General features: G+C 40.1%; 1 protein-coding gene across 1 annotated transcript in view; it reads right to left on the bottom strand.

Moving 5' to 3' along the window:
• ACKR2 (atypical chemokine receptor 2) overlaps window positions 1-16,130 on the bottom strand; it is a 42,366-nt gene extending 26,236 nt beyond the window's left edge. The window contains exons 1-2 of the mRNA XM_047100285.1: window positions 15,937-16,130; window positions 6,056-6,248 (exon numbers count right to left, since the gene is read on the bottom strand). The gene's annotated coding sequence lies outside the window, so the exon portion shown is untranslated. The remainder of the gene's footprint in view (window positions 1-6,055; window positions 6,249-15,936) is intronic.
• Between the last annotated feature and the right edge of the window lie 3,947 nt (window positions 16,131-20,077).

The following is a 20,077-nucleotide window of genomic DNA, read 5'->3' as shown; positions in this document are numbered from 1 at the left end:
ATTGTGGTATATGTGTTTTAATAAGATCATCAGTTCTTGGCAATTTCAATAGGATCACTAATCTTATGTATTTTTTCCCTCCCCCATTCCCCCATATGTATTTTATTTCATGATTTTTAAAACAGTATTCTGAGATGGGTCCATAGGCTTCACAGACTTCCAGAGGGAGCCATGGAACAGAAGAGGTTAAGACACTACATAGAGAATCACGGTTTAGGGCTGGGTTTGGAGCTAGACAGACCTGAGTTGAAATCTTAATTCTGCTATTTACATAAGCCAAACTACCTGGGCCTCAGTTCCCTCACTTCTAGAATGGGGATCACTAGATTAGCATATACCTGAGTAAAGCTGAAGTCCAAACCCAGCCCAGACTGCCTCATGGGGCAGATAAAGCCTGGATGGAGATAGGAGGGCTGGGGTAGGGTCCACCTTTCCCTGAGCTTCCTAACTTTCCCTTCAGGGAAGTCATTTGTCCCTCCTCAGCCTGGCTGAGCCCAGATTTCTGTAGCAGGACAGAAATACTGATTTCAGGTCCTACTGACATACTCTATCCCATTTATGAGCCCAGAATCTTCACCCCACTCCCAAAATTGACTGACACTATGAGGCATCCAAGAGAGGCCTGTCATGTCCTGCTCTTAAGCATTGACATGGCATATCCACATTTGGCCACTGGATGGAGCCAGTTCACATTCTTAATCCTTCAGCCCCAAAGGCTAAGCCAGACCTCGTCCCTCAGAGCTGAGAACATTCCCTCATCCTGCTCCGCTTTTATTTTTTTTCCAAATTGAGCCTGACATTCAAAAAAGCACCCACTTTGTGCTCCTTTCCAGTAACCTACTACTCTAAGAATGGTGGTGACCATCCTGACTTTTAACATAGGTTAACAATTGCCTGCTCTTACCCTTTATTTAAATGCAGTCATAAAGAATATATTAGAAAATGAAGATGACACAAATGGAAGGATATTCCATGCTCATGATTGGAAGAATTAATATTGTTAAAAAGTCCATACTGCACAAAGCAATCTACAGATTTAATATGATTCCCTATCAAAATACCAATAGCATTTTTCACAGAAACTAGAACAAATAATACTAAAATTTGTATGGAACCACAAAAGATCCCGAATAGCCAAAGCAATCTTGAGAAAGCAGAACAAAGCTGAAGGTATCATGATTCCAGATTTCAAGATATACTACAAAGCTACAGTAATCAAAACAGTCTGGCACTGGTACAAAAATAGACACATAGATAAATAGAACAGAATAGAGAGTCCAGAAATAAACCCACAATTAGATGGCTAATTAATCTATGAGAAAGGAGGCAAGAATATACAATGGGGAAAAGACAGTCTCTTCAATAAATGGTGTTGGGAAAACTGGCCAGCTACGTGCAAAAGAATGAAGCTGGACCACTTTCTAACACTAGTCACAAAAATAAACTCAAAATGGAGTAAAGACCTAAATGTGAGACCTGAGACCATAAAAATCCTAGAAGAGAACATAGGCAGTAATTTCTCTGACATTGGCTATCAATAGACACATTTTTCTAGATATGCCTCCTGAGGCAAGGGAAACAAAAACAAAAATAAACTATTGGGAGTACATCAAAATAAAACACTTGGCACAGCAAAGGAAACCATCAACAAAACAAAAATGCAACCTACTGAATGGCATAAGATATTTGCAGATGATATATCTGATAAAGGGTTAATATCTAAAATATATATTAAAAAAAAGTATACAACTTAACACCAAAACAAACAATCCAGTTAAAAAAACAGGTAGAAGACTTGAATAGATATTTTTCCAAAGAAGACATCCAGACAGGCAACAGACACTTGACAAGATGCTCAATATCACTCAACACCAGGGAAATGCAAATCAAAACCACAAAGAGGTATCACTCCACACCTGTCAGAATGGCTAACATAAAAAAGACAAGAAATAACAAGTGTTATAAGGATGTGGAGAAAAAGGACCCCTCATGCACTGTTGATGGGAATGTAAATTGGTGCAGCCACTGTGAAAAAGCAGTATGGAGATTCTCCAAAAAAACTAAAAATAGAAATACCACATGATCCAATAATTCCACTACTGGGTATTTACTCAAAGAAAATGAAAACACTAATTTGAAAAGACACGTGCACTACTATGCACTATGTTTACCGCAGCATTATTTACCATAGCCAAAATATGGAAGCACCCTAAGTGTCTACTGATAGATGACTGGATAAGGAAGATGTGGTGTGTGTGTGCATGTAAGTATATACATATACCCATGTTTATGTATGTATACACACACAATGAAATATTACGTAGCCATAAAAGAGGGTGAGATCTTGCCATTTGTGACAACATGGATGGACCTAGGGTATTGTGCTAAGTGAAAGCAGTCAGACTGAGAAAGACAAATATCATATGATTTCACTCATATGTGGAATCTAGAAAACAAAACAAATGAATACATAAACAAAAAGCAGAATTAGACCTATAAATACAGAGAACTGATGGTTGCCGGAAAGAAGGGGGGTGGGAGATGGGCAAAATGGGTGAGGAGGATGGGGAGATACAGGTTTCTGGTTATGGACTGAATAAGTCGCAGGAGTAAGAGGTACAGCATAGAGAATACAGTCAATGATATTGTAATAACATTGTATGGTGACAGATGGTATCTATACTTGTGGTGAGCATAGCATAATGTATGGAATCACTATGAATCACTATGTTATACACATGAAAATAGTGAAACATTATGTCAACTACACTCAAATTTTAAAAAATAATAATAAAATAATATATTCTTTTACGTTGGTTCCTTTTATTAAACATTGTAAGATTACAGGAAATAGAGGTTCATTTATTCTTACTGCCCTGTAAGTTCCAGTGGGTGACTATGCAATAATTTATCTGTCCATTTATCTGGTGGCTGGGCATTTGAATAGTTTCTACTTTGGGGTTTGCTTTGTGGTTGCTCCGTGGAGGGTGGTATCCACCCATCCAAAATTGGCTTGGAGCTGGAGATGGTGATGCAATACACTCACCAAGAGGGTCTGAAAGATTCATTCTCACATAGTGAGGCTTTCAGGGACAAGCATGGCCAACACTCAAGCCAGTCTGTTTGGCTGGAGCAGAAGGGGCAAGTGGCTCGGGTTTTTATAGTGACTGGAGGTGGAGGAGGTCCAAAATGAGGACTCCCTCTTCCACAGGCTGGGGTTTGTGTGGCTTGGATTCCCATCCACACCAAGGAAACCTGGGTTTTCTTAGCAGCATGTCCAGGTGTGCGACAGGATGGAAAAAGGGAGTGATGGGGCTTGAGGGCTGTCAGCAGTCAAACATTAAAAATGGAGTCAGACTAGGGGTGCCTGGGTGGCTCAGTCGGTTGAGCATCTGGCTCTTGATTTTGGCTCAGGTCATGATCTTTGGCTTCACACTGATGGCACATGGAGCCTGCTTGGAGTTCTCTCTCTCCCCTCTCTCTCTGTGCCTCCCCGCCCCCCCAAAAAAGTGTGCTCTCTCTCTTTCTGTCAAAATAAATATAGACTTAAAAAATTTTTTTTAATGGAGTCAGACCCTTTATTACAGGGTTATTACAAGTAGTACTGCTATGGACATTGTAGTATAAGACTACTGATAAACATATTATACATTTCTATTGGGTCTCTAGATAGCAGTGCAATGGCTGCGGTATATGCTTGACTTTGGTAATCATAGCCAAACAGTTTTTCAAAGTGATTGCACCAAATTACATTCTTTCTAACAAGACTTATGGATGTGCTAGTTTGTTTATCACTCCACAGCTGAAGGACATTTGGTTTGTTTCCATTTTTTGTAATTACAAATAAAGCTTCTATAAACACTATTGTACAGGTTTTTGTGTGAATATAGGTTTTCATTTCACTTGGGTAAATACTAGGAAAGGAATGGCTGGGTTGTATGGTACATGCATGTTTAAGAAACCAGGCATTCTGTTTTCCAAAGGTACCTGTACCATTTTGAATTTCCACCAGCAAAATATGAGAGTTTCAATTGGTCTTCATCCTTTTAAGGACTTGGTATGGTCAATCTTTACTTTTAGCCATTCCAGTAAATGTGAAGTAGTATTTCACTGTGGTTTTAATTTGCATTTCCTTAAGAACATACTTTCATATGCTTACTTACCACCCATTTATCCTCTTTGGTGAAGTGTCTTTTCAAACTTTTGCCCATTACAAAAAAATTGGGCTGTCTTCTTACTCTTTGGTATATAGGGCTTTTTATAGATTATGGATACAAGTCCTTTATCAAGTATATGATTTGCAAATATTTTCTTCTAGTTTCCATTGTCTTAATAGTATCCTTTGAAGAGCAGAAGTTCTTAATTTTTGTGGCATCCAAAGAATTTATTTTTTTCTTTTATGTTGTGTGCTTTTTGTGTCTTATCTAAGAAATTTTTGCTTGCCCTAAAGTCACAAAGATTTTCTCTTATGTTTTCTTCCAGAAATTTTGTAATTTTTGGTTTTACACATAGGCCTACGGTTGATAAACCTATATTAGCAAAGTTCAGAATGCTGTTTACAAGAGGGTTCTGATAATGTACATTTTGAAAGAGGTCAGAGTTTACATCCAGTAAAACCTTTAAGATATATAAGGAGGGTCATAGTTTCTGTGCATGGAGTCAGATGCTAACAATTTATGCTAATTCAGAGTTGATCTTTCAGAATAAATGACATGAAGTTCTGGAGTTGATGGGACCTTTTTTTTTGCACTCTCCCTTTGATAGGAGTACATCCACAGTGTATATTTAGTAGGCTATACAGATGTATTTTAACACTATATATAATTTCACATAGTCTTGGCTTTGTTCCTCTGTTCTTCAGAGGCTCATTTGTTTGGTCTTTCAAGAATTAAGAGTTGGGAGTGAGGCTTACTTAATGTAACATGACAAGCAAACCCTAAAGTAGTATAAAAAATACATAAGAGTTCATCTTACAATCAGCATAATCTGTAATAACTTTTTAAAAGTCTGTTTGTGAGAGAGAGAGAGAACAAGGGAGAGGGAGAGAGAGGGGGAGAGAGAGAGAATCCCAAGCAGTCTCCATGCTGCCAGCAGAGTCTCCCACATGGGGCTCAATCTCACGAACTGTGAGATCATGACCTAAGCTGAAATCAAGAGTCAGACGTTCAACCGACTAAGCCACCCAGGCACCCCCAGTAATTAATAACTTTTAATAATTGTCCACCAATGTCCAGGATCTACCCGAACCAACTAATGCACTATTCCTCTCTTATAAAGTAAAGAAACTGGAATACTTCTTCAATTGTAAGGTTATATTTTTCTATCTTCCTTGAATCACAGTTAAAATTCCTGAGCTATTTTAGTCTTCCTTTACAGAGGTAAGAGACAACTCCTTGGTTTGTAGAGCCCCAGTGGCATCCCTAGTTGCATTAGGCCTTTTTCTAGAATCCCCACAGGTTTTACAATGGGTCTAATTAAAAAATCCCAGTTCCAAGGATTAGAGCTAGAAAAAGGATATAAAACCAAATGTCCCTAAAGATGAGGAGCCCTTTATATTCCAAAGCAGCTCACACACACACACACACACACACACACACACACACACACACACACAATGTCAGGGAGGATCCATGTCTTAGGTACTCTTTAGGTGGCAGAATTTTTATAGTATCTAGCACATTGCATCCCTAGGTGGAATATGCAGCCAAGAACTTTACAGACAACGTTAAGGTCTGTTGTGTACCAACTACTCAGTGGCCATGAATTACCACTGCCAAAGACATTTGAAGGAGAGAGCTATGATGGAAAGGGGCAGGGAAGATGGACCTTCTTGATATGCAGCAGTAAACTATGGTGGTAAGCAAGATGAGGACTTAAGAATCCTGGTTTAGCCCAGTCTCCCATCTCATACACTAGACCTGAGGTTATTTATCTGGTATCTCCATACACCCTACAAAATTTCTTTGTGGTCTTCACTTAGTCCATCTTGAATGCCACATGGTAATTCCTTTTTTTTTTCTAGGATAAAGTTGCCATGAATTGTATCCAGACTTACCTTATTTGCTACAAATTTTGATGTAGTTGTGGCTTGTCACTCTTGTATCCTCAAGGATGGTCTAGAGCCCCATAGAGTCATGGGGATGGTCAAGAGAATGTCATAAGACTACTGCCATCTGGGTTCTTTCTTAAAATTCCTTTTCATATCCTGCTAGAACATATGTGCTGTATGATGTCCAGGGTGACCTGGGCTGCAAAGGAACCCAGGATATAAGTGAGTACTTGACAATAAGGAGGCAACAGACAAGAAGGAAAGCTCTCAAGGTTGGAGTGACACTATTGGAATACCAGATAGATAATAATATTGACATGGACTGAGTCCCAAGATCTGGTGGATTGTAGAACTGCAGCATTAGAGTTCATCTTGATCCTTAGTAGAGCCTCAGGACACATAAAGCCTGCTTGCTGAAAAGTTTTATATAGTTTTGCTTAGTGCCATAGTTTTGCTTCTGTCTCACCAGTGATTTGGAGGTTGGAAGGGGTGTGTGGTTTGTAATTTAGGCACACGTTGGACAACTTGTCCCATAAAATGAGACATCAGTCTGAGTTTAGATAGGAGTCTATCTTTTTCCAGGAAGGAATGCATTTTCGGAGTTCTTCTGACTGTGGTAGCATCTGCCTTCCAGTAGGGGTCGCCTCAAGGCTACCCAAAGAATAAGCATAACAGCTCTGGCCCTGTGGATGCTCCTAATGCTAGGACCATCTCTTCTAGGGTGCTTTCCCATATTACAGTGGCAGAAGAAAGACAGTGCACACAATGAAAAATCAATATATGGCAAAACCCAGGTGCATACCTAGCATTTCTCATTCTATCATGCTCCTTCATTCAATTGTGTGTTAAGATGCTGGCTGGCTTTGATGAGCAGGGAGGGACTTAGAGACCATAAGTCCGTAAGTCGCCCATCTTGGTGGAAGCTATAAATACATAGGACAGGCTAGCAACCTGTTAGTGTCCGGGCAGCTTTTCTATATTGCAGCCCCATTTTGTAGGCTCTGTGGTCATTCTTACATTGGAAAGTGACAAGGGGCTAGGGATTGGAAGAGCGTGCTTATAAATGTATTCACATAGCGGACTGCTTCATCTCCAGCATTTCCCTTTACATACTTCAAGTGCTTTAACTTATAATAAGCAAAACTTTCTGGGTAGAAATTCATACTCGTAAATCCAATACCCTAGGTGTATAAATATTAGGAATCCAAAGGTATCTTAGATATTTCAAAATATTAAGAATAATTTAATAAGGTTTCATCTTAAAATAAAAAATCTGTATTGCTCAAACATTCCAAATTAGTTACAAAGCTACCAGTCCAAACCCATCCTCCTGTGACAGATCTATAAAACATCAAATATGCAGGGGTACCTGGGTGGCTCAGTCAGTGAAGCATCTGCCTCTTGATTTCGGCTCAGGTCATGATCTCGAGGTTCGTGTGATCAAGCCCTGCATCAGGCTCTGTGCTGACAGTACACAGTCTGCTTGGGATTTTTCTCTCTCCCTCTCTCTCTGCCCTTCCCCTGTTCTCTCTTTCTCTGCTTCTCTCAAAATAAATAAAAACTTTTTTTCTTTTGTTTTAATGCTTATTTAGTTTTTTGAAAGATAGAGTGTGAGTCGGGGAGAGGCAGAGAGAGAGGGAGACACAGAATCTGAAGCAGGCTCCAGGTTCTGAGCTGTCAGCGCAGAGCCTGATGCAGGGCTTGAACCCATGAACTGTGAGATCATGACCTGAGCCGAAGTTGGACGCTTGGCCACTGAGCCAAGCAGGTGCCCCTAAATAAAAACATTAAAAAGAAAAAACCATCAAATATGCAAAGCAGCTTTTTAAAAAAGTTTTATTTATTTGTTTTTGAGAAAGAGAGAGAGTACACACAGAAGTGGGGGAAGGGCAGAGAGAGAGAGGAGAGGGAGAGAATCCTAAGTAGGCTCTGCACTGTCAGCTCAGAGCCTGATGCCCAGGTTTGAACATATGAACCTTGAGATCATAACCTGTGCCGAAGTCAGACCCTCAACCAACTGAACCACCCAGGTGCCCCGAAGCCACTTTCTTAACACAAAAAAATATTAATACTAATGGTATCTTCTCTTTTATATTTCTATGATTTATTCTAAGGTTAGAACATGCTTACCCACCTAAAGAAAGCAATTAGCATACCAGTGAACCGAAGCTATTTATTAGCAGATACTTGGGCTGCAAGGTTAAGAATCTTATTGAGACCCCATCAGCAACCCTAAACTCTATATATGATTATGTTAATGACTTCATAATGTCATGGGGTAATAACTGGGTGAAAAGATATGATATCTGGGATTTGCTTTAAAATACTCCAGGAAAGGGGCACCTGGGTGGTGCAGTCGGTTAAGCGTCCGACTTCAGCCAGGTCACGATCTTGCGGTCCGTGAGTTCGAGCCCCGCGTCGGGCTCTGGGCTGATGGCTCGGAGCCTGGAGCCTGTTTCCGATTCTGTGTCTCCCTCTCTCTCTGCCCCTCCCCCGTTCATGCTCTGTCTCTCTCTGTCCCAAAAATAAATAAATGTTGAAAAAAAAATTTTTTAAATACTCCAGGAAAAGAAAAAGAAAATATATACCTAAATATATAAATAGAGAGGTGATCACCTAGCCCACTTCCCCTGCTCAAGTTTTTCTCCCTAAGAAGTCTGTAACTCCTAGTCAAGTTGATTACTTGAGTTTTTTTCTTTTTAATGTATTTATTTTTGAAACAGAGCATGAGTTAGGTTAGGGGCAGGGCAAGAGGGAGACACAGAATCTGAAGCAGGCTCCAGGCTCTGAGCTGTCAGCACAGAGCCTGATGCAAGGCTCAAACCTACCAACCATGAGATCATGACCTGAGCCGAAGTCGGACGTTTAACCGACTGAGCCACCCAGGCGCCCCTTGATTGAATTTTAAAATCTTAAGATATATAAATGTACATATGTTAAGATATGTAAATACCTTTCCATTAAAAAGTAAAGATATGTAGATGTATCTAGAGACCCTTAAACTTGAGGTTCCACAATAATGTCTTTTGAATTTAATTTTAAGACACAAAGACCTGATGAAATTTTGTTCTGTCATATTCATACAATGTAACTCCTAAGGATCTTTAAAATTAGATCCAACTGGATTTTGGATATTTCACATGGCTTCCCCTGACTCAAGGTCAAGTCAAGAACTTACAGTTTCATTCTACTAATTATGCTTTGAGTCAGAAAATGTCTCCAAACTGCTATTTTTAACAGTTTCTGTAATCTTCATGCTACCAAAAAGTGGGTTCAGATCAACAGGATTAACAGGAGTAACAAACTCCACAGTAATGCCCAACAGTGTTCCCAACCTAGATTCTTAATTCTGTAATTGCACTTCCTTTTCTTTTATACTGAAATTCTTGATTCCTAAAGTAATACACATCATCACTACTACATTTATTTGTATCTAACACAAAAAATGGTTTAAAATACAATATTAATAGGTTCAATAAAGCTATAGAATAAAGTCCAATATTTTTTATGCAGTTCCTTTTTTCTTAAACTGTGTCCCAAAAAGTCACAACTTAAAGTCGCTCCCGTGACCTCACATGGTGGTCAACCCATATTCAAGAGCTGCACTGTCCAACAGAGTGGCCACTAGCCATATGTGGCTATTGAGCATTTGAAAGGTGACTAGTCTAGGGTGCCTCAGTGGCTTAGCCAATTAAGCATTCGACTTCAGCTCAGGTCATAATTTCGTGGTTCACAAGTTCAAGCCCAGTGTCCAGCTCTGTGCAGACGGCTCAGACTCTGGAGACTGTTTCAGATTCAGTGTCTCCCTCTCTCTCTGCCCCTCCCCACTCATGCTCCCTCCCTCTCTCTCTCTCTCTCTCTCAAAAATAAATAAACATTGAAATGTGACTAGTCTACACTGAGAAGTTTTACAGCATAAAGCACATACCAGGTTTCAAATACTTGGTACATATAAATGAATGTAAATATCAACAATTTAATGTTAATTAATAATTTAATAATGATTATTATCTTGATAATATTTTCACTACGTTGGATTAAATTAAATATATTGGGTTTTTAAATTAAAAAAATTTTTTTTATGTTTATTTATTTTTGAAAGACACAGAGACACAGAGTGTGAGCAGGAAACAGGCAGAGAGACAGGGAGACACAGAATCTGAAGCAGGCTCCAGGCTCTGAGCTGTCAGCACAGAGCCCAATGCGGGGCTCAAACTCACGAGCCGTGAGATCATGACCTGAGCTAAAGTCAGCCACCCAACTGACTGAGCCACCCAGGCGCCCCTAAATTAAATATATTGTTAAAATTAATTTTACCTGTTTCTCTCTTTTCTTTAATGTGACCATAGAAAATTTTAAATTATATTTGAGGCCTACCATCTATTTCTACTGCACAGCACTGGTCTAGAGTCAGTCATACATGTTGTGTGTGTGGCAATGGAATTTCTTAATCTGATGGACAGATTGGGGAGGGTTTTTTTTTTTTTTTTTCCAATTTGACAGAACTGGATATCTAACATCTTAAAAGATGGAGACTTTCTGCTATTCTGGGTGCTGATGCTACTCAAGGAAAAGGGAGAATCACTCTCTTATTCCAGAAATCTCAGTCTCCAAAATTTTGTTAGAGTTCATTTCACTACCATTAAACCATACAATGATTTAATAACAATTCTAAATATAAAATTCATAGATATGACTTCCAGCTGAATAAAACTCATTCTGACTCATTTTGTATAGTTTCTAGTAATATTAGGACCGATGTATTTTCACATGTTCAATGGATTTTGAATTTATCAAAACCTTGACCTACTAGGGTACCGTCATTTACCAGTAATTGCATTTTCAGCATCAAGGCCAATGAAAGGACATTCAGGAGATAGCAATCACAGTATTTTGAGCAGGGACAGTTTAATATAAAGAATTATTAACTACTTAAAGGGAGCTAACTACTATGAGGGAATAAAAGAGAACTCTAAAGAATACCCTAAGGCAGAGGGAGGGTAACCAAAAGAACCTACTTGGACGGGGGGGGGGGGGGGGGGGGGGGGGGGGGGGGGAGGCAGGGGGCGGGTGGAGCCTCTCCCTAAGGCTGGGACACTGACCTCACTGGAGAGGGTGTGACTACAGCCACAAGTCATCAGATGACACAGTAGTACACTAGATCGCCCTAGCCAGAGCTGGTACACAGTAGCTGAGGCAGGAAACTGTGGGCATTGGCTGGCAAGCAGGACTCCCCCACAGCTGGGGTACTAGTAAGCAGAAGCCAGAAGGAAGAAACCACTTGCTTATGTAGATGAAATCGGCCTTCCAGCACTCTCTACTGATAAAGCTCAACATTGAGCTGTAAGGAAGAAATGTTCTAGTATCCCAAGCAAAGCAATGAAGGATAGATCTGAAAAAAGGAGGTATTAAGTGATAACTGGCAAACCTCCTCTAAACGTAGGAGGGCTTGATCTTTTGCTATCAGGGACTTTGTGCAAGTATACAAAAGACTTTCCAGAAAAGAATTTTTAGAAATATCCTTAATGAGATGTTACAACTTCTAGGTGGCAATTAAGGATTTAGGCTTTTACTTTTTAAGCCTCCTTTTCTCACAGATCTCTGACCCAATCTGGTCATGATGAGAGTTTCCTTTTTTTTTTTCCTTAAACATTTCAAGATATTATGGTTCCAGGATCAATCTTGGAAGTTTTGGGTCATCTCTTGTACACTAATCCCTAATTATACATAAGAGGAACCAAAGTCTTTGAAATTAACGGATTTGGGGACACCTGGGTGGCTCAGTAGATTGAGTGTCCAACTTTGGTTCAGGTCATGATCTCATGGTTCATTAGTTCAAGCCCTGCATCAGGCTCTGCACTGGCAGTGTACAGCCAGCTTGGATTCTCTCTCTCTTCTCTCTCTGCCCCTCCTCCACTCGTGCTTTCTATCTCTCAAAATACATAAAACTTTTTTTTAATGTTTATTTATTTTTGAGAGAGAGACAGAGAGAGACAGAGTGTGAGCTGGGGAAGGGGCAAAGAGAGGGAGACACAGAATCCGAAGGAGGCTCCAGGCTCTGAGCTGTCAGAACAAAGCCTGACACGGGGCTCAAACTGCCAGACTGGGAGGTCATCACCTAAGCCAAAGTCAGACACTCAACCAACTGAGCCACCCAGGCGCCCCTCAAAATAGATAGACTTAAAAAAAATTAAAGTAACTGATTTGGGGGAAGTTGGAGTTGCCTTCCTGACCCAGACAGGAGCATCTACAGAACACTTACCTATCTAGCCTGAGGAGAAATAGGTACACTTGATTTTGAGGAGTCTGAGGAGTCTGAGACCTGAAAGGTACAACAGAGGCCAGACAGATAGTCAGATACACAGCCAGCTTTAGTTTATGATGCTTACCTGAAACAACAAACCTTTCTGAAAAGCCCAGGGTATGAGTTTAGATGCAGCCTCTCCAGGAGTGGAAGGCTCCCACAGGCCCAGAAGAGGACACAAAAGTAAGAAATTAAGGGGTCTCATTAGCAGGCACTTGCTTCATCCTGCATTACACTTCTGCTCCTCTTGGAGTCTGTGTTGTTCTATACTTCATTGACTAGGCCAAATTTTGGGAGAAGGGGGTACAGAAAAGATTTAAAAGCAAGATGTTTTCGCTTATAGGGACTGTACTGCAAAAGGAAGGAGGGGAGTGCTCATCAGCAGGAGAGACGAGGACTTCCAATTCTTTACATAGGGAAACTGCACACTCCCTTTGATGCTGGATTCAACCTAAGGACACTCCAAGGTTTTTTTGTGCTCACTGGAGGAAGAGAGGCCTTGGGACATTCAGGCAGGACAGATGACATTCATCAGGGGAGAGAAATATGGATCTTGTTGTAAGATAACAAACTTTTAGAAGTTTAATACAGAGAACAAACAGGTGGTTGCCAGAGGGAGGTGGGGGGGTTGGTGAAATAGGTGAAGGGGGGTTAACAGTACACTTAATGTGATGAGCACTGAGAAATGTATAGAATTGTTGAATCATTATATTGTACATCTGAAACTAATGTAACACAGTATGTTAGTTATACTTAATAAAAAATTTATTTTAAAAAAGCTACTTAAAAGGGGGGATACTGAAAACAAAAATTTGAAAAGAAATCCCAAAAGAAAAATATTAGAGATTGATGAAAACGTCACAGAGTTCATTAGTTCAGAGTTTACACTTTAGAAATTGTAACCTGAAACTGGATTTTTCTCTTGAGGATAGGGTCATGGAAGGTGAGACTCTGCTCCCAAACTCCTCCTTAGTCTCTATATGTTCCATGGGGCACTTCATAGTTGAGGGATAACCTCTTCAAGTTTCTGCCATGTCTTGTGTCCTTTTTGCCTCTCAGTTGGAACAATGGGGAAAAGACTCAAAGAGGAAAGCCACATGGTGGAGGACAGAGCGCAAGAGGCTGGTAGTCAAGAGGCGGTCCACTCTCAGCTCTGAAAACAATGTGCTATAGGAATTAGGGCAAATCTCTTCTCCAATCTGGGTCTCAGGAGCTCTATCTATAAAATTAGAGCTGCTCCGGCTCCAGAGCCTTATCAGAAAAATCGAAGAGCTGACAGAGCAAGGATTTGGGGGAAAGGTGAAGAGAATGAGCAGCAGAAGCAAAAGCCCTTGACCTAGTCTCCAGTATTAGCCAGAAGTCAACTGGGGAAGGTGACTCACTCTGGCTCACCTAGAATTGCCCATAATTCCTGGCCCACCACACCCATTGTCCCTCCTGACCTCCTTGGGAAGAGAATTTCTGATAAGTCATAGGTGGACTGCCTTAGTCATCAATTCAGTAGGGGCGATTGCCTGGAGCACAGTCATGTGGATGATTTATTTGCTCCTAGTGAACTAATCTTGTTTGAAAGTTGTAAGAGTCCAGACACACCTAGGTGGACACAGGGGTAGCAGTTTTCCTGTCCCTTGCCTCTACCAAAGCCCAGGTGTGCAACTTTCTGGGTACTTTGCATTGATCAAATCATATATCTTACACATTCCAACCTCGATGGCCCTTTCGCTGACCTTATCTCTTCTTTTTCACTCTGCTCACATCTGTTACCCACCAGGAGACCTGCTCTGTCCCTTCTCTAATTCTCCAACATCAGATGGCTTAGTGTTCCCCTCTCCCTTGGTGGCTGTAAATCAACATGACCATGATGATGGTGATAAAGACACCACGCATTTTGTCTACTATTATATACAACCGTGGGCCAGCCCTTGAATTATCCCCTTGTTTTATTTAACTGGCACCACCACAATTGCAGGTATTGTACTTCATATTATAATTTTATTTCCTATTATAAATCTATTTTGAGAAGTTACTAGAGAAGGGTTTTACATTCTGGCTTTAAAACCTTTATCACACTGCATTCCTGATGAGAAATATCTGATTAGCTCCAAAATTATCAGCCTTTATCCTGAATTAGAATAAAATGTCTAACTGGTATATGGAATGAATTCACCTCTCTAAATCTCATACCCTCAGACCTTCCCAGAACATTCACATACACATGGGCTCTGGAAGGATAACAGTAAACAATAAAATAATTCATTTTGGTCCCCCCAGAAGTGACCCTCTCAGGATGAATTTGATCTGACATTCCTTAGCTAACGTCAGCATGTGAGTATCCATTGACCTATCTCACTGGAATTCAACCTTTTGACTAGAGCTATTTTCCTTTCCTTGTTGACTTTACACACATTTTTTTCAGGCCTGTAGTTTCTTTTAAGGCAAAGATTGAAAGATGCATACATCTAGGCTAAAAAGCAATCTGATTTTCTCTCACTGCCCAAAGTTGGCAAACAACATCATCAAATCCTAAGTGGAGAGTGTTGGGGCTTCTCCCTGTGGGTGAGAGTGTCCAAGTGGAGGCTAGATAACCAGCTGCCAGAGGACTCTACAGTGACTAACAGCTGGAAATCAGGATTCCAACCTTGAAACTCTCTATGGACTCTTTCCCAGGCATGGAGAGAGACAAAGCAGACAAGCCCAAACTCCTAAGGCCCTTGTCTTGGCACCTGGTCAGATCCTGTGATCACCGTTTCTCATGTAGATAAACTGTCATCTTAACTAAGCTGCAAGTTCCCCAGAGGCAGAGTATACTGTGTTTCTTCTGCTCTAGTCTCTACAGCACGCGGCCTAGAGCTCAGCATTTAAGGGGGGTTCAATAGCCACCAAATTCTTTTATCCTTTCAATAAGAATGCTTTGAAGTTACCATGAGAAGTAAGTTTTCAGGGTGGGGCCAAGATGGTGGAAGAGCACGGAAGTTTTTTCTGTGTCTCACGTCCATGAAATACAGCCAGATCAACACTAAACCATCCTGCACACCTAGAAAACTGATCTGAAGATTAACACAACAATCTGCACAACCTGAAATATAGAACTCAGCAGGTACACAGTGCAGAGAGGTGAACCAGGGGAGAGAGAAGCCTTGGAGGGCAGGGAGCTGTTTTTGCTTGCAAAGAGAGGACAGAGGTGGGGGAGAGTATGGAAAAAGCACCCCCCCCCAAAAGCACCTGGAAAGAAAGTGGAAAAGTGGAAACAGCTACAGGAACTGAACAAAAAAGGGAGAAAGAAGAAAGGAGAGGGTTTAAATTCCATTAAGACTCTATAAACAGGGGGAGCACAGAGTCTGAAACTCCACAGCTAGATACCTAGTAGTGCTCTGATGGCAAGGGCAAATCCTCAAGAGCAGAGAGTGAGGTCCAGGGGTCCTTGAGAGAGGTGGTTCCCCTGCTGGGAGGACATTTGGTAGAGGCTGTGCAGCCTCCCCACAGCCAAAGGTCCCAGCAGACCCCAGAGAACAACCACATTCACTGGTACTGGAACAAGGACATTAAGGGGGAAGCCTGGTGCCAGATGTGTGTTGTGACTTACCATAATCCCTGAAATGCTGCTGCAACACAACTGCGTGAACTTTTTCTGGGGTGGGCTTGCATCAGACCTCAGTCTCTGTGCATCGGCAACAGCAAGGTCCAGCGAACGTTCCTGGGTGTGGCCAGCACTCAGCCATTGCTCGGTGAGACCGTCCCTCAGAAGGTCTAAGCAGGTCAAAGCTGCAGTCCCTCAGAAGTGAGAGGTTGGGAAACACCACCGCATCTGAGATAAGACCCAGGAGGGAGGTGCTGCCTCACAACCTGACGGCTTGGTCACAGACAGTATAAAAGCAGGAAGTGGACAGAAACCGGAGACAAAGGATGGGTACAAGATTGCTGATCAGGGAGAACAGAGTTCCAATACTAGAGACTGGATAGCTGGATTACGCCATTTTCACCCCTCCCACGCACGCGCATACACACCTACAAGCACCACAACAATCTACCCCAGTAAGCTAAGGAGCGCCATCTCGTGGAGAACAGAGCCATTACACTAAGCCCCACCCAAGTGGACCAACCTCACACTTCAGGAACACCACAAGTCTCTCCACCTCCTTAGTTTACGCACTATAAAATGCTTCGGAGTTTGACTTCTAGGGGAAAATGATGTAATTTCACTTGTATTTCAGTCTGTTTGCTGGTCCAGCTATTCAATTTTTTTTCTTTTTCTTGAATACAGAAAGAGAAAAAATTTATTTTTATTTTCAATTTTTATTAAAAATATTTTTATTTAATTTTTTTCTACTATATTTTTTACTTTTTTGTAAATTTTTCAAATTCTATTTTACTTCCATCATTTCATTTTATTCTATTTCATTGCATTCATTTTTTTCTAATTTTCAAAAGTTTTCCTTTTTTTTCCTTTCCCCGTTTTTCTTTAATCTATTAAGCTCCTTTCAACAACCAGACCAAAATGCACCTATGATCTAGCATAATTTATCTGATATGTTTTGATTTGTGTTGTTTTTAATTTTATAATTTTAATTTTTTTTAGCTTATTAGTTCCTTTTCTTCCTTCAAAATGATGAAACAAAGGAATTCACCCCAAAAGAAAGAGCAGGAAGAAATGACAGCCAGGGACTTAATCAACACAGATACAAGCAAGATGTCTGAACCAGAATTTAGAATCATGATAATAAGAATACTAGCTGGTGCTGAAAATAGATTACAATCCCTTTATGCAGAGATAAAAGAAGTAAAACTAGTCAAGATGAAATAAAAATTCTATAACTGAGCTGCAATCTTGAATGGATGTCACGGTGGCAAGAATGGATGAGGCAGACCAGCGAATCAGCAATATAGAGGACAAACTTATGGAGAATAATAGGACAGAAAAAAGAGGAAGACTAAGGCAAAAGAGCACAATTTAAGAATTAGAGAAATCAGCGACTCATTAAAAAGGAACAACATCAGAATCATAGGGGTCCCAGAAGATGAAGAGAGAGAGAAAGGGGTAGAAGAGTTATGTGAGCAAATCATAGTAGAAAACTTTCCTAACCTGGGGAAAGACACAGACATCAAAATCCAGGAAGCACAGAAGACTCCCATTAGATTCAACAAAAACTGACCATCAACAAGCCATATCATAGTCAAATTCACAAAATACTCAGGCAAGGAAAGAATCAAGAAAGCAGCAAGAGAAAAAAAGTCCTTACCTACAATGGAAGACAGATCAGGTTTGCAGCAGACCTATCCACAGAAACTTGGCAGGCCAGAAAGGAGTGGCAGGATATATTCAATATACTGAATCGGAAAAAATATGCAGCCAAGAATTCTTGATCCAGCAAGGCTGTCATTCAAAATAGAAGGAGAGATTAAAAATTTCCCAGACAAAAAAATTAAAGGAGTTTGTGACCACTAAACCAGCCCTGCAAGAAATTTTAAGGGGGACTCTCTGAGGGGAGAAAAGACAAAAACAAACAAACAAACAAACAAAAAACCCAAAAGCAACAAGGACTAGAAAGGACCAGAGAACACCACCAGAAACTCCAACTCTACAAGCAACATAATGGCAATAAATTCATATCTTTCAGTAGTCACTCTACACATCATTAGACTAAATGCTCCAATCAAAAAACATAAGGCAACAGAATGGATAAGAAAACAAGATCCATCTATATGCTGTTTACAAGAGACCCACTTAACACCTAAAGACACCTTCAGATTGAAAGTAAGGGGATGGAGAACCATCTATCATTCTAATGGTCGACAAAAGAAAGCTGGAGTAGCCACACTTATATCAGACAATCTAGACTTTAAAATAAAGACTGTAACAAGAGATGAAAAAGGCTATTATATCATAATTAAGGGGTCTATCCACCAAGGAGACCTAACAATTGTAAACATTTATGCTCCAAATGTGCAAATACCCAAATATATAAATCAATTAATCACAAACATAAAGAAACTCATTGATAATAATACCATCATTGTAGGGGACTTCAACACCCCACTTACAGAAATGGACAGATCATCTAAACAGAAAATCAATAAGGAAACAATGGCTTTGAATGACACACTGGACCAAATGGATTTAACAGATATATTCAGAACATTTCATCCTAAAGCAGTGGAATACACATTCTTCTCCAGTGCACATGGAATGTTCTCCAGAATACATCATATACTGGGACAAAAATCAGCCCTCAACAAGTACAAAAAGATCAAGATCATACCATGCATATTTCCAGGCCACAAGGCTATGAAACTCAAAATCAACCACAAGAAAAAATTTGGAAAGATAACAAATACTTGGAGACTAAAGAACATCCTACTAAGGAATGAATGGGCTAACCAAGAGTTAAAGAGGAAGTTAAAAAGCACATGGAAGCCAATAAAAATGATAACGCCACAGCCCAAAACCTCTGGGATGCAGCAAAGGCAGTCATAAGAGGGAAATATATAGCAATCCAGGCCTTCCTAAAGAAGGAAGAAAGGTCTCAGATACACAACCTAACCTTATGCATTAAAGAGCTGGAAAAAGAACAGCAAATAAGATCCAAAACCAGCAGAAGACAGAAAATAATAAAGATCAGAGCAGAAATCATGCTATTGAAACCAAAAAAAAAAAAAAAAAAAAAGTAGAACAGATCAATGAAACCAGAAGCTGGTTCTTTGAAAGAATTAACAAAATTGATAAACCACTAGCCAGTTTGATCAAAAAGAAAAAGGAAGGGACCCAAACAAATAAAATCAAGAATGAAAGAGGAGAGATCATAACCAACACAGCAGAAATACAAACAATAATAAGAGAATATTATGAGCAATTATACAGCAATAGAATAGGTAATCTGGAAGAAATGGACAAATTCCTAGAAACATATAAACAACCAAAACTGAAATGGGAAGAAATAGAAAATTTGAACAGACCCATAACCAGTAAAGAAATTGAATTAGTAATCAAAAATCTCCCAAAAAACAAGAGTCCGTGGCCAGATGAATTTCCAAGGGAATTCTACCAAACATTTAAAGAAGAGTTAACAAGTATTCTCTTGAAGCTATTCCAAAAAATAAAAATGGAAGGAGAACTTTCAAACTCTTTCTATGAAGCCAGCATTACCTTGATTCCAAAACCAGACAAAGACCCCACTAAAAAGGAGAACTATAGACAAATTTCCCTAATGAACATGGATGCAAAAATCCTCAACAAGATGTTAGCCAACTGGATCCAACAATACATTAAAAAAATTATTCACCACGCCAAGTGGGATTTATACCTGGGATGCAGAGCTGGTTCAATACCTGCAAATCAATCAATGTGATACATCACATTAATAAAAGGAAGGACAAGAACCACATGATCCTCTCAATAGATGCAGAGAAAGTATTTGACAAAATACAACATCCTTTTTTGATAAAAACCCTCAAGAAAGTAGGGATAGAAGGTTCATACCTCGAGATCATAAAAGCCATATATGAAAGACCCAACGCTAATCTCATCCTCAATGGGGAAAAGCTGAGAGCTTTCCCCCTGAGATCAGGAACAAGACAGAGATGTCCACTCTCACCACCATTATTCAACATAGTGTTGGAAGTCTTAGCCTCAGCAATCAGACAACACAAAGAAATAAAAGGCATCCAAATTGGCTAGGAGGAGGTCAAGCTTTCACTCTTCTCAGATGACATGATACTCTATATGGAAA

The sequence above is a fragment of the Lynx rufus genome, unplaced genomic scaffold (genome assembly GCF_022079265.1).
Source record: "Lynx rufus isolate CCGP_SWC_20201006 ecotype Redwood Valley unplaced genomic scaffold, mLynRuf1.p SCAF_5, whole genome shotgun sequence".
NCBI classification, from domain to species: Eukaryota; Metazoa; Chordata; class Mammalia; order Carnivora; family Felidae; genus Lynx; species Lynx rufus.
This window is presented reverse-complemented; position numbering and strand designations above follow the sequence as displayed.